Below are 11,120 nucleotides of genomic sequence, written 5' to 3'. Positions count from 1 at the left end.
TTTCACAAAATTATGGCCCTGCTCAATGGATGAATGCCCCTTAGTACACACTTTCCATCAGAGCTTTGTAGGTAACAGTCACTGATGTCAGTTGGTTTTTGGCAATAGTATTAAACTTCAAACCATAGACAGTGAGGACCCTTGGACCTTCTGATGTGTGGCTCAGCCCTTAAGATCTTTACAGAGAATACAAATAGTGATGTTAAATCAGGGTGATCTTTCTCCTACTCTCCTTAAGCTTCTTTTCCTCTCTAGTGTCACGTTCCACTGCTGTAAAGAAGTTAAGGGTCTGTCAAACAGGTATTTATTCTTTGCTGAGTCAGGAACTCACTCGATAGCTGTGTGTTTTTCATTCCTTTTCCATCTAGGAACAGTGATTTGGGGCCCCAGTTAGGTGATGAATTCTGTTGAGAAATCTTTATATGAAGAGGATACATCCACATTACATTCTAAAGTACCCAGTTGGCTATCACCCAGAAATTGAAGTATATAGGTGTGCAGCCTACCTACTCTTATATTCCTACAGTACTTGACCTCCTATAAGGTGTTCCCACTTGCTATCTCAAGGTAGTACAGTAGAATGTTGAGAGAATATACTCTAAAGCTAGATAGCACTGGGTTTGATTCCTGATGGTCATTGTAAATGACTGGGCTTGAGTTTCTCTCTGTGCTCCCAGGGATAATAGTGACAAAGTACCATATGCAGCATATATAAGCATCCAGTAAACATTAGTTATTTTTATAGTTTTTTATTAGCATTTTTAGCTAGTGATTAATGCCCACCTCCTCTAAGTGATCATTAATATTAATATATTAAACCTCAGTGTGTGTCTCTGCTTCAGCATTATAGCAAGGTAAGAGTTCTCTATAGGTCATCTCATCTACAGTTCTCCAAAAATATTAATATTCGGATTTTAGAAAAATATTTCTTATCCTTTAGCATAATTTTAGTATTTTTTCCAGAAATACAAATTTTCTAGAAATGGCTTGTCTGAACATGTTATCTGAAAAGTATGTCACCTTGATAATTTCCTACTAAAAAGACTATGTACTAAGCCTATGATGTAGTAGGATAGGGGAGAGACTGAAAGCATGAGTTTAGTATACAGCAGGACATGGAGCAAAGATATGCTTTAGCTCCTTTAATTACATGCTGTGTGAATTTGGGTCAATTATCTTCTAGTCTCATTTTCCTTTTTTTTTTTCTTAACGAGAATAACTATGAATAACAAAATTCATAGGAATTTTATGACTATGGATTTTAAAAAACACAGTAAAACACTTAGAACAGCATCTGACCCATAGTTAGCACTTATGAATGCAAACTCCTATCCAAATAGAAGATATGACCTGAAAATGTTCAAAATCTAGTACTTAGAGAGACAGACAAAATAGGAACAAAAAACATTCTTAGCAACAAGTTGGGATCTATAGGAAGTAGTCACCACTATTTTCTAGTCTAATTTCAAAGAACTTCTGTTCACCAAACTGTGTTACCATCTGGAAGATGTTCAGCAAACTGCAGGCATAGTACCATTTATGACCTCTGAAATATTTTTTGTTCATAGCCTCCCTAATAGTGACACCCAGAGGGAAAGTAGGCAGCACAACTGTACACTGCAGTCATCTGAGCTCCATGGCCATTGTTAACAGAAAAAGAATAAAAACTGAATTGTGGTAATTGACAGAAGGTGTTTCCAAGGCATATGTGAAAAATTTGCCTAGTTGAGGCTCTTTGACATAATCAAGTAGTAACACTGAGACTGAGTAGTCCATAATTTTAATCTACTGAGACTAATGATTGAGTCTCTTGAGTACACAGATGACCTCTTCTTTGGCCTAGCATAGCAGAACACAAGGCTCAATGTCTCAAAAACTGCTGTTGAATTAATCGATGAATGAATGAATGAAGTTTCGAGATATTCAACAAAAGCTGCTTTTATAGTGTGCCTTGCATAAGATAGGAGCCCAAGAAATGGTTAATTAATTAGTTAATTCATTGGGATACAGTTAGGGGGTAGGTGACTCATGAGTCCCAGTGACTCAGGCATAACTGTAATTTTTCTTCAATATTTCAAAGGATTTCAAATACCTTTTACTTTTCCTATTGAATGATTTTGAGATCTTTCCAAATATTCACTAGCCAAGAACAGTCAGCATATTTTCCATAACTTGGCCAAAATTATAACATGTAGAGAGAAGGGCAGGCTAGGTTTTTAAATGGAGTATGAGAGGTTCCCTGTGGGGGATTGGATTGCTCCAAGAGTTCTTAACTCTTTGTGATTGGTGTTAAAAAAAATCTTTGCTGTTGAAAATAAAGACATTTTTTGGTTCTCACTCTAGCCACTAGTCACAGCAATATGCTTAATTCTCTCTTGCTTTAGGCCTCTAAGAAAAGCTTCCTTATATGAAATAGACCAACAGTATGTTGACTCACTAATCTTCCCCTTTTTAGCTTTCAATTGCTCTGAAGATTAGAGCTTTGTTGTGTAGACCTTAGGCCATCTTTAAGACATGGTATTCTTTCAGCTATTAGAAATGGTCATGAGACTTTTGAGTAATCTTCATGCATCTGGACTATTACTGAACATGGACTATTACATCCTAAAGTATCATCTATCTGTCTTATCAATATTTTGAAAGTGATTAAAGAAACACAACACAGAACTACAATATGGGCCATTCCATGGGCACTGACTCCCAAAGAAGCATATTTTCTTTTATTCCTATCACTTGTAATCATAAAGCTATCTGGGTTTAATTGTTTTCCATACAATAGATAGGAATATTTTTCTAAGAGAATATTCCCTTACTAAACAAATTCAGCCGAAACTTTGGATTGGCTTCTGTTATTGGATTTTGATATATATTCTTGATTCAATTAGGTTTTTCCACCCTTATTCAGAAAATGGCATTAGTTAAATTTTTAATACTAAAAATTTATTTATGCTGTATCATAAAGGCCCTAATATATTTTAAGAGGTAGCAAAAACACAAAAGATGCTGTGGTTGTTTCATCACCATAGAGTCTATAGCTGCACTGTCCAAATGTGAGTGTTTAAATTTAAAATATAATTTAGTTAAAACTGTTAAAAACCCCAGGCCCCAAAGAGTGTTATGTGGGCTAAAGCCCATGATACCAAACCTAGATATAATATCTAACCTAACTGCAGTTTTGACCTTCACCAGAAATGCAATCTTAATCAATCAGTCTTGAATTTTCTGGTCAGCAACAAAGAGGTAATGGGCCATGTGGGCCTTTCTATCCACCCCAGAAGAAAAAGAGGCAATCTGTATAATAAAACCCTTGCCCTTCCCTTCCCCCCTTAAAAGATGTCCTGGTCTAAAAATAACCCTTTATTTTTAATTTTATTTTAATTTCGCTAATAGCCCCCTGGCCCCACCTTTTTTCCAATAAAAATCTTCCATTTTGTACAACCCCTTGGAGTACCCTCCTAGTTGCTAGATGGGATGCTACCCAATTCATGAATAGCTTAATGAAGCCAATTAGATCTTCACGTTTTCTCAGTTGAATATTTTTTAACAAAATTAAAAATTCAGTTTCTCAATCACAACAGTCATTCTGTAAATACCCTATAGCTGCACATGGCTAGTGTATCGGACGGCACACATGTGGGGCATTCCAATCATTGCTGAATGTTCTACCGGACAGCACTGGTCTAGGGTGACCAACAAAGATATCTCAATTACAAGAGACTTAATTGATGTCTGCAGGGTAAGCCACATGGTGTTATATTCATCTCCATTAGCTCAGCAAGTCAGAAGGAACTGTGTTTATCCCGGATGACATATGAAGTCCTCCACAGTCAATTACTTCATTTGAGTTTCAGAATTCTGAAATTCCTTGTCACTGTTTTTTTGCCCCCTGCTCTACTCCCATTTCCCCAATTAACTCTTCATTTCTCAAATATTCTTTAAGAATGGCGGCACACTGTCTGGCTAGGGGTAAGGAGAGAAAGGAAAAAGGATTAGAGGGCACACTGATGTCTAAGCAATAAAACCCTGGCGTTCTGGGTTTAGAAATTCTCACATTGTAAGAGGTTCTAAAGTTTCACTTTAGAAAAAGAAGCAGCCTTTAAAATGTTGATTTCTGCTTTTTCTGGCAAACCTTAACTTCCTGGTTCAAAGAAAAGACATGTATAAATGAGGCCCACAAGGCTTCCTTGACATCAAATCGCTCTTACAGCACAACATTTTGATGAGTTAAGTGTAAATGAACCAGAAACATATGGATTAAATTTCCCCCATGATAGTAAGAGGTTAGAAAAATTGAGGGTGAAACATGCCTGGGAAAATGCATTTAGTGGCTTGCTGGGCCCTCAGTGCTTAAAACTCAGAGCATACCATTTTGCTGGGAGCAAAATGTAATCAGTCACCTTGGCTCTGTGTCTTATTCAAAGCTTCCGGAGGAAACTGGAAATGACATTTGGATTTCCCTTTTAGTTAATAGGTCTATGATCTAGATTGAGAGAGTGCTTTCCTCACCATACTTGGCAAAATGGTGGGAAAAGGGGAGGGTGCCCCTTTCCCTGTGCCACTGAGCAGAGTCAGCTGATATGGTTGGGTGGCCCTGGCCCATCAAGACCTCTTACAAAAAGCGACATTTTACGAAAGACAGGCACTTTTGTATTTGAATACATCAACAGAGTCTAACTTGCCTTTTGGGAGCCGCTGAAAGGTTTGAAGTGGAGGAAAAGACATGATCAGATCATCTGACAGCACTCAGGAGGGTGGAACCAGAGGAGGAAAGATATGAGTGAAGGAGAACAAATCAGGAAGGGTAAGCAAGAGGTGGTGAGGCCCAGAATTCAGGGGCAAATGTAAATATTTAGGAAAAAAGAATGTTAGGGCTTTGCAATCCACTTGACATGGAAGATAAAATGAGGCAATGAGGTAGGAGTTAAGTCATTTGTTCAAAGTCACATAACTTTTTTCACTTCAAGCTTTTTCACCCCAAAGTTTTCTGACTTACCTAAACCAGGCAACCAGGGATATTTATTCATTTATTTAATCATTGATAAGTATTTATCAAGTACATATTATATGTAAAACATTGTATTATGTGCTTGAAATAATGATGCTGAGCTTGGGGATAATTATTGCTGCGGCAGGGAAATTAGGCCACTAGTATCTTATGACACTGTCCTCCAAAATCATTCCTGGAGACAGAGAAGATAATCAGAGAAACCTAAATCACTCATAACACAACAAGACTCCTTCAGAACCTTTGCTGTTATACTTTTACTTGAAGGTTTTGAAATAAGCTTGAGTTGAGGGAAAGCTGCCTGGTTTCTCTAAATCACTTTGTCTGTCTGTAATGTGCCATTGGCCAGTGTCACTTGGCAGGTAGCAATATGCTGCATTAGAGAAAATTGCCACTATTGATACTTACAGGCCCTTATAAATCACTACCTCCATGCAGGGTCTTAGACCAAAGTACACTGGGTCAGGCCATTGTCCCAAGGAAGCAACCCATTCCTTCAAAAGATCAATATATCCCCTTGTATTGTGGATTGAAGTGATAGCTTTCCTGTACATGGCTGGGGAAAAAAATTAACCATCCCTGATTCTCTTTCATTTCAAGGTCATATGGTTTGATGAGTTCCCACATGATGAATTCTTGTTAAACATAAGGGCTGTAGACATGAAAGGGGGAAATGGTAGGACTACCTCCCAGAAATTATTGCACTGACTCATGTACTCACTCAGTGCAAAATGGTAGAGCTGAGATTTAAACTCAGCTCAGGTCTATCCAGTTCCCTAATCCATTTTCTTTCCACACCACCATGAGTTACAGAGTTGAGGGTAAGTCAACCTAATTAATCAAGTTAACCATCTCTCCTCCAAACTGTCTCTACCAAGAAGTGCCAAAGAGAGGGAGGATGGGGAGAAGACACTCTGTAAACCAAGGAGTAAAGAACCCAAAATTTGTCAGCACAGACCCTGAAAGCTACGGACCCCTATACTCTACTTCAGAATTTTTAACACAGGTTAAGCTTAAATGTAAAAGACATGATGGCATCCTATATTGGCTGAGAAACTCATGATGATTTGAGAATACATACAACCTCAACTGGGACTTACTATGTTTGCTGTTTTGTGAAAGATTATAACCTATGTGTTACTGTCACAATGAGTTTGAGTCTGGGTGTGTAAACTCGGCCAAGTCACAATCTTTCTGCATCTCAGTTTCCTCATCTAGATAATGGGGAAACTAATACCACTACCTTCTAAGGCTGTTTGAAGATTAAATGATTTATTATATTTAAGGTTTTAGAACAGTGCCTGACATATTGTTAATACTCAATAAAGGTCAGCTATTATCCTCTTTTTCTCCCGTATTAACTCCAAGCTACCTCACCTAGTATTTTGACTACTATTTCTTGTGTGTTTATTATACATCAAGCACTGTGCTTCATATGCGTTTTCTACATTAAGTCTTATAAAAAAACCTTAAGAGCCAAGTACTATTCATTCATTTAATTCATATTCATTCAGGGCTGTCTTTGTGCGTGTCAACGTTCTAGGCACTGAGAGTATAGTAGTGAATAAAACAAAGCATCTTTCCTTTGAAATGAGGAAATAAAAGTAGTACTTCTGTGGACAGTATAATGTGTGTAACAAAGTCTGAAACTGCTCCATGAGGGAACCCAGTGTAAGAATGAAGTCAACCCTTTGAGGAAGGCAGAACTAAGAGAATTTTAGAGGAAAGGCTGGAATCTCAATGACATCATGAATCTCTGGTTCAAACTATGCCTGAAGCTGCCATATTTCTGAAGTTGTAAGATTCACAAGGCAATACACTCTCTATTTGTAACCAGTTTGATTTCGGTCTGTGTTTTTACTGATGCTTTGTTTTGCTTTTTAACCGAAAGCATCTTAAACAATAGACAAAGCAAAGGTCAGAGCCAGGTTTTCCTCCTTGCCCATACTCATTACTTTCATCTCTCCATCATCTCGTCTTTATTTGTCCTTTTACTCTTCTTTCTTATCTCCTCTCTTGCCTACATTCCAACCCTTTCACTCTTCCAAAATTCATATGGCTCCTATCAACACCACTGGTAGAAACATTAACAGACATAATAATGCGCTCCTGAAATATTTATTTCATAGAAAAATATGTTAGGGCTGGAAGGGACTTTGAGAGATAATGGGTTCCAGCCCCTTCCTTCAGGCAGATAAGCTATTATTATTCTCAAGAGGCAAATGAAGTCCAGAAATACTAAATGACTTGTTCAAGCTAGTTAATGTCAGACTGGGGAATAAACACCAAATCAAAGGGTCAGAGAATCACAGCACTCAGAAGCTATGAGGATTTCAGAGACTGCCTGGTTCTAACCCACTCATTTTATATCTGGGGAAACTGAGTATTGATGAGGGTTAGTGACATGTCCAAGGTCACATTGCTAATCTGTGGCAGACCTAGGATAAATTTTCTGAATCCCTCTTTAGTGCTATTTCCACTAGGCTAAACTGCTTCTGCCTTTCTAATTCAGTTTTTAAAGTGTTGGATAATTATTGAAATTAATATGCCAATACTTGAAGTTCAATGCTCTATCCAAGTGGCTTGTTAAGTCTTCTATATTGCCTTGATCTCTGTGGGAGTTGTATCTATTCATAACACAGGACTGAGAAATAACTTTACCTATAAATCCATACATACTTTCTTCTTCTTTTTTGAAATCAATTGTTTTATACCTAAAGTATTCTTAACTACTTTTCAGTACAATATTTTATTCTTCTCAAGTTAATTCTCTAGCATTTATGGCAGGAAGGGGATTGGACACTAAAAGCTTGTTTCTCCACCCCTGCACTTGCATGGAGCACTTTTTATTACAAGAATAATTTTCTACCAACAACTGCTGGGATGGGATTGTTCTGGACACTAAAGCTAAAAGAAACTGAGGCAGGTGTCAACAGCTATAATGAGAGCAAATGTCCCATGTCATTCACTCAAACAAGTATTTTTCCAGCCCAGTGGAATAAGGCTGGTGCCACCAACTTGCTCAAGGTTCTTTTTTATGTTTATAGTTCTTTTAGGTTCAAACTTAAAGGCTCTTTTCATTTGAGACTAACACAGCCATAGGTCAAACGCTTTTACCCAATCTTCCAAGTCCAGAATTCTCAGTTCTCCCAGTGGGGTGTTGGAGGGAGACTCCTCCCCTCACTACCCTTCCTAAATATTTTTCACATTTCACAGTGTTCCCTAAGGAAACAAAGTTCAATATCTACAATTATGTTAACCAGGATTTTTATGTTATGCTTCCATACCAGGAAAACTCCAAACTCTCAGTTGGATAAAACAAGAAACTTTTTTGGATATTCCCACCCCGCCTCATTCATGCTGCATGTGCAATGTGGGTCAGTTAGAGATTTCTCTCTGTGTCCTCATTGTGTTTATTCACTACCCAGGCCGAACGGGAAGCTCGATGTTGCTGTGGCAGAAAGAAAAGAGTTCTAGAGGATTTAGCATCAGCAAGTAGATTCTCTAGCCCCAAATATACACACATAATGTGTGTTCAAATGCATTGGTCAAGGAAAGTCACAGGGTCACATCTAATTACAAGTGGAACAAAAGAGAGAGAAAGCCACAATATGTGTGCATATACCTAAAGACCATCACTGCAACATTTAAATTAAACTATCTCTCAAAGAAAGTGGATTCACTGAAGAAGGAGGAGGAGATGGATGAGAAGGAAGGGTATGAGGGCTAGTGAACTTTGAGAATTTACTTATGGTGCTTATGTATTGGTGTTTTCTCTACTGCCTAGACCCTTCAATGACAGCCACATAACGTAGAAAGAGACAGAGCCAAATATATATCTTACTACTAGAATATAGACTTACTTTGCTCTCTGGAAGATGGAGAGGAGTTGAGAACCCACAGAATAAGTTCCAAACATCTTTTGTAACCAATAAGGATATTTATGACTTGAGTCTTATTTGTTTTTGTTTTTCCTGTTCATTGCTACATTCTACTCAAATAAAAATTCTTAAATTCTCTATTCTTTTTTACTAGTCTATATTTTCAATAACCATTTTCCTTAATATACATGGTTAATTTTTTTATTCAGCAACTGAATGATTACATTAAAATTATCCCAAAACTTCTACAACTGAAGTTGTCCTTCCTAATCTAATGCTTGTTTCATAAAGCTACAATCAATAGAGCTCTTTAGACCTTGCTAGATTAAAAATAATCTATCAAACACACTGTTTTTGGAATATAAGTTTGAATTACAAAAACCCCCAAAATTTATAGATTAAACCCAATACTTTTCCATCTACAACAAAGGTGACATTCTAAAGGAAGTTTTTCTGGCAGTTTCTTGATCCTAATGTAGATTCTTTTAATCTTTCAAGATCTGTTAAAAATTAAAAACATCTGTGTAAATCATAGTTAGAGACACATGATCTTATTCCAGTGAGGCATTTTCTTTAAGTAGTACCTGGTTTTCTGTCTATGGATTACTGTTGGTGTCCAACTTTTCCAGTAGAATTACTGCTTTTATTTTACCTGGTAGCTTTAAAATAGAAAATCTCTTCCTGAGGTCAATTCTTAGTTTTAAAAACTAGAAGCCATTTGATATGGAGTCATGGATTAGAAGCAACCTTGTCACTTATCTCTTTCAAATTTTCAATCATGCAGAAACAACCTCTCCAGTGTGAAAAATAGACACCCAGCCTCTTTCAAGTGATGGAGAAGAGAACTTACTAACTCAAGCAGCTAGTCCATTCTTTTTGGGAGGGCCTGGAGTGGGTGGGGGCAGACTGAAGTAGGTAATAATGTTGAAATGGTCACAATCCTTGTATTTAAATAAAATCCATCTTCATGTGTCTCCACATGTTAATCTTATTTCTTCTCCTTTTACACATATAATACAAGTCTGAGGCTCCATTTTTATATTTACTCCTTATATATTTGAAGTTAGCTGCGTCGACTCCTAAGCATTTTATTTCCTTAAGCTTATCATGTCAAGAGCCTTCAGATGTTCTTTATATGAGATGGATCACAGTTTTTATTGTTCTTCTTTGGGTACAGTCATTTGTCACTGTCACTCCTTAGGGCATGGTGCTGTGTGTAGGAATCTTCTCTTACTGGAATTTCACAAGATGCTGCACTATGAGTTACTGCCCATCATGCGTGGAGTAGATGTGCCTAAGAGAAACTGAGTGTAAATGTGCCTTACGTAAATTTTTGTGGCCAAATAGGAAATAGACTCATTCATTTCAAAAGTTGGTATGAATGTGGATGCATTTTGTAAGTATACGAATGGAATATAGATAACAGGAGCATCAATCATATGTCTGAGCCTCGTAAAAATGGGGCTATATTTAAGACAGAATAATAACTCCAGTAGTCAGATGACACCTTTAGTAGCTCAAGGGGGCCCTTCAGTAGTTCTCCCTTTAAAAGCAGGCATCAATTCACTCTTATGTTGGGGCTCTCTGCCACTAATATGACTAAGTTCTTTTCCTGTGTCTACTTTTCATGATGTATTCCCTTTTTCTCTCCTACCAGAATCAACTAAACAACCATCTCCTCATGTTTACAGCTCAGAGGCCCAAAGAAATCTATTTGGTCCATGAAGTCATCATTATCAGACAGAGCTTTTGCACCAGTGTATATATGGTGAGCCTATCAATTGTCTCTCTTTGGGTTAGATGGCCACTTCTGGGCCTATCAGTCATGATCAGGAGAAAACTGAGTCACATGTTATAAAACATAGCTCCCTTTTAATAAGGAAATGCTTCTGGTTGCTGCCTTATCAAGAGTGCCAGTCATTGTGAAATCAAGCGCTTAATGGATTCCTCATTGGGATTAAAGGAAAATGAGGAGGAGAAGAGAACCCAGCTATATAATCCTGAATAAATTTGTTGACTTTATGTGGAAATAAGATAATTTTTTAGGGTCTTTTCTGAGGACAACTCCCTTAGGTCTTGCAATTTGGGAACCTCCTATCTGTAAATAATGGGCTGCTGATTAGGAAAGCACTAGATAAAGGAAGAGAATGTGATAACATTATTTGGTATATGAAAAGCTCCATGAAGGCAGGGACAGTGAGACACATTTCTTTTTTTTTTTTTTTTTTTTTTTT

This window comes from Lipotes vexillifer, unplaced genomic scaffold, assembly GCF_000442215.2.
Source record: "Lipotes vexillifer unplaced genomic scaffold, Lipotes_vexillifer_v1.1 scaffold54, whole genome shotgun sequence".
Taxonomy (NCBI): domain Eukaryota; kingdom Metazoa; phylum Chordata; class Mammalia; order Artiodactyla; family Lipotidae; genus Lipotes; species Lipotes vexillifer.
Note: the sequence above shows the minus strand (reverse complement) of the source record.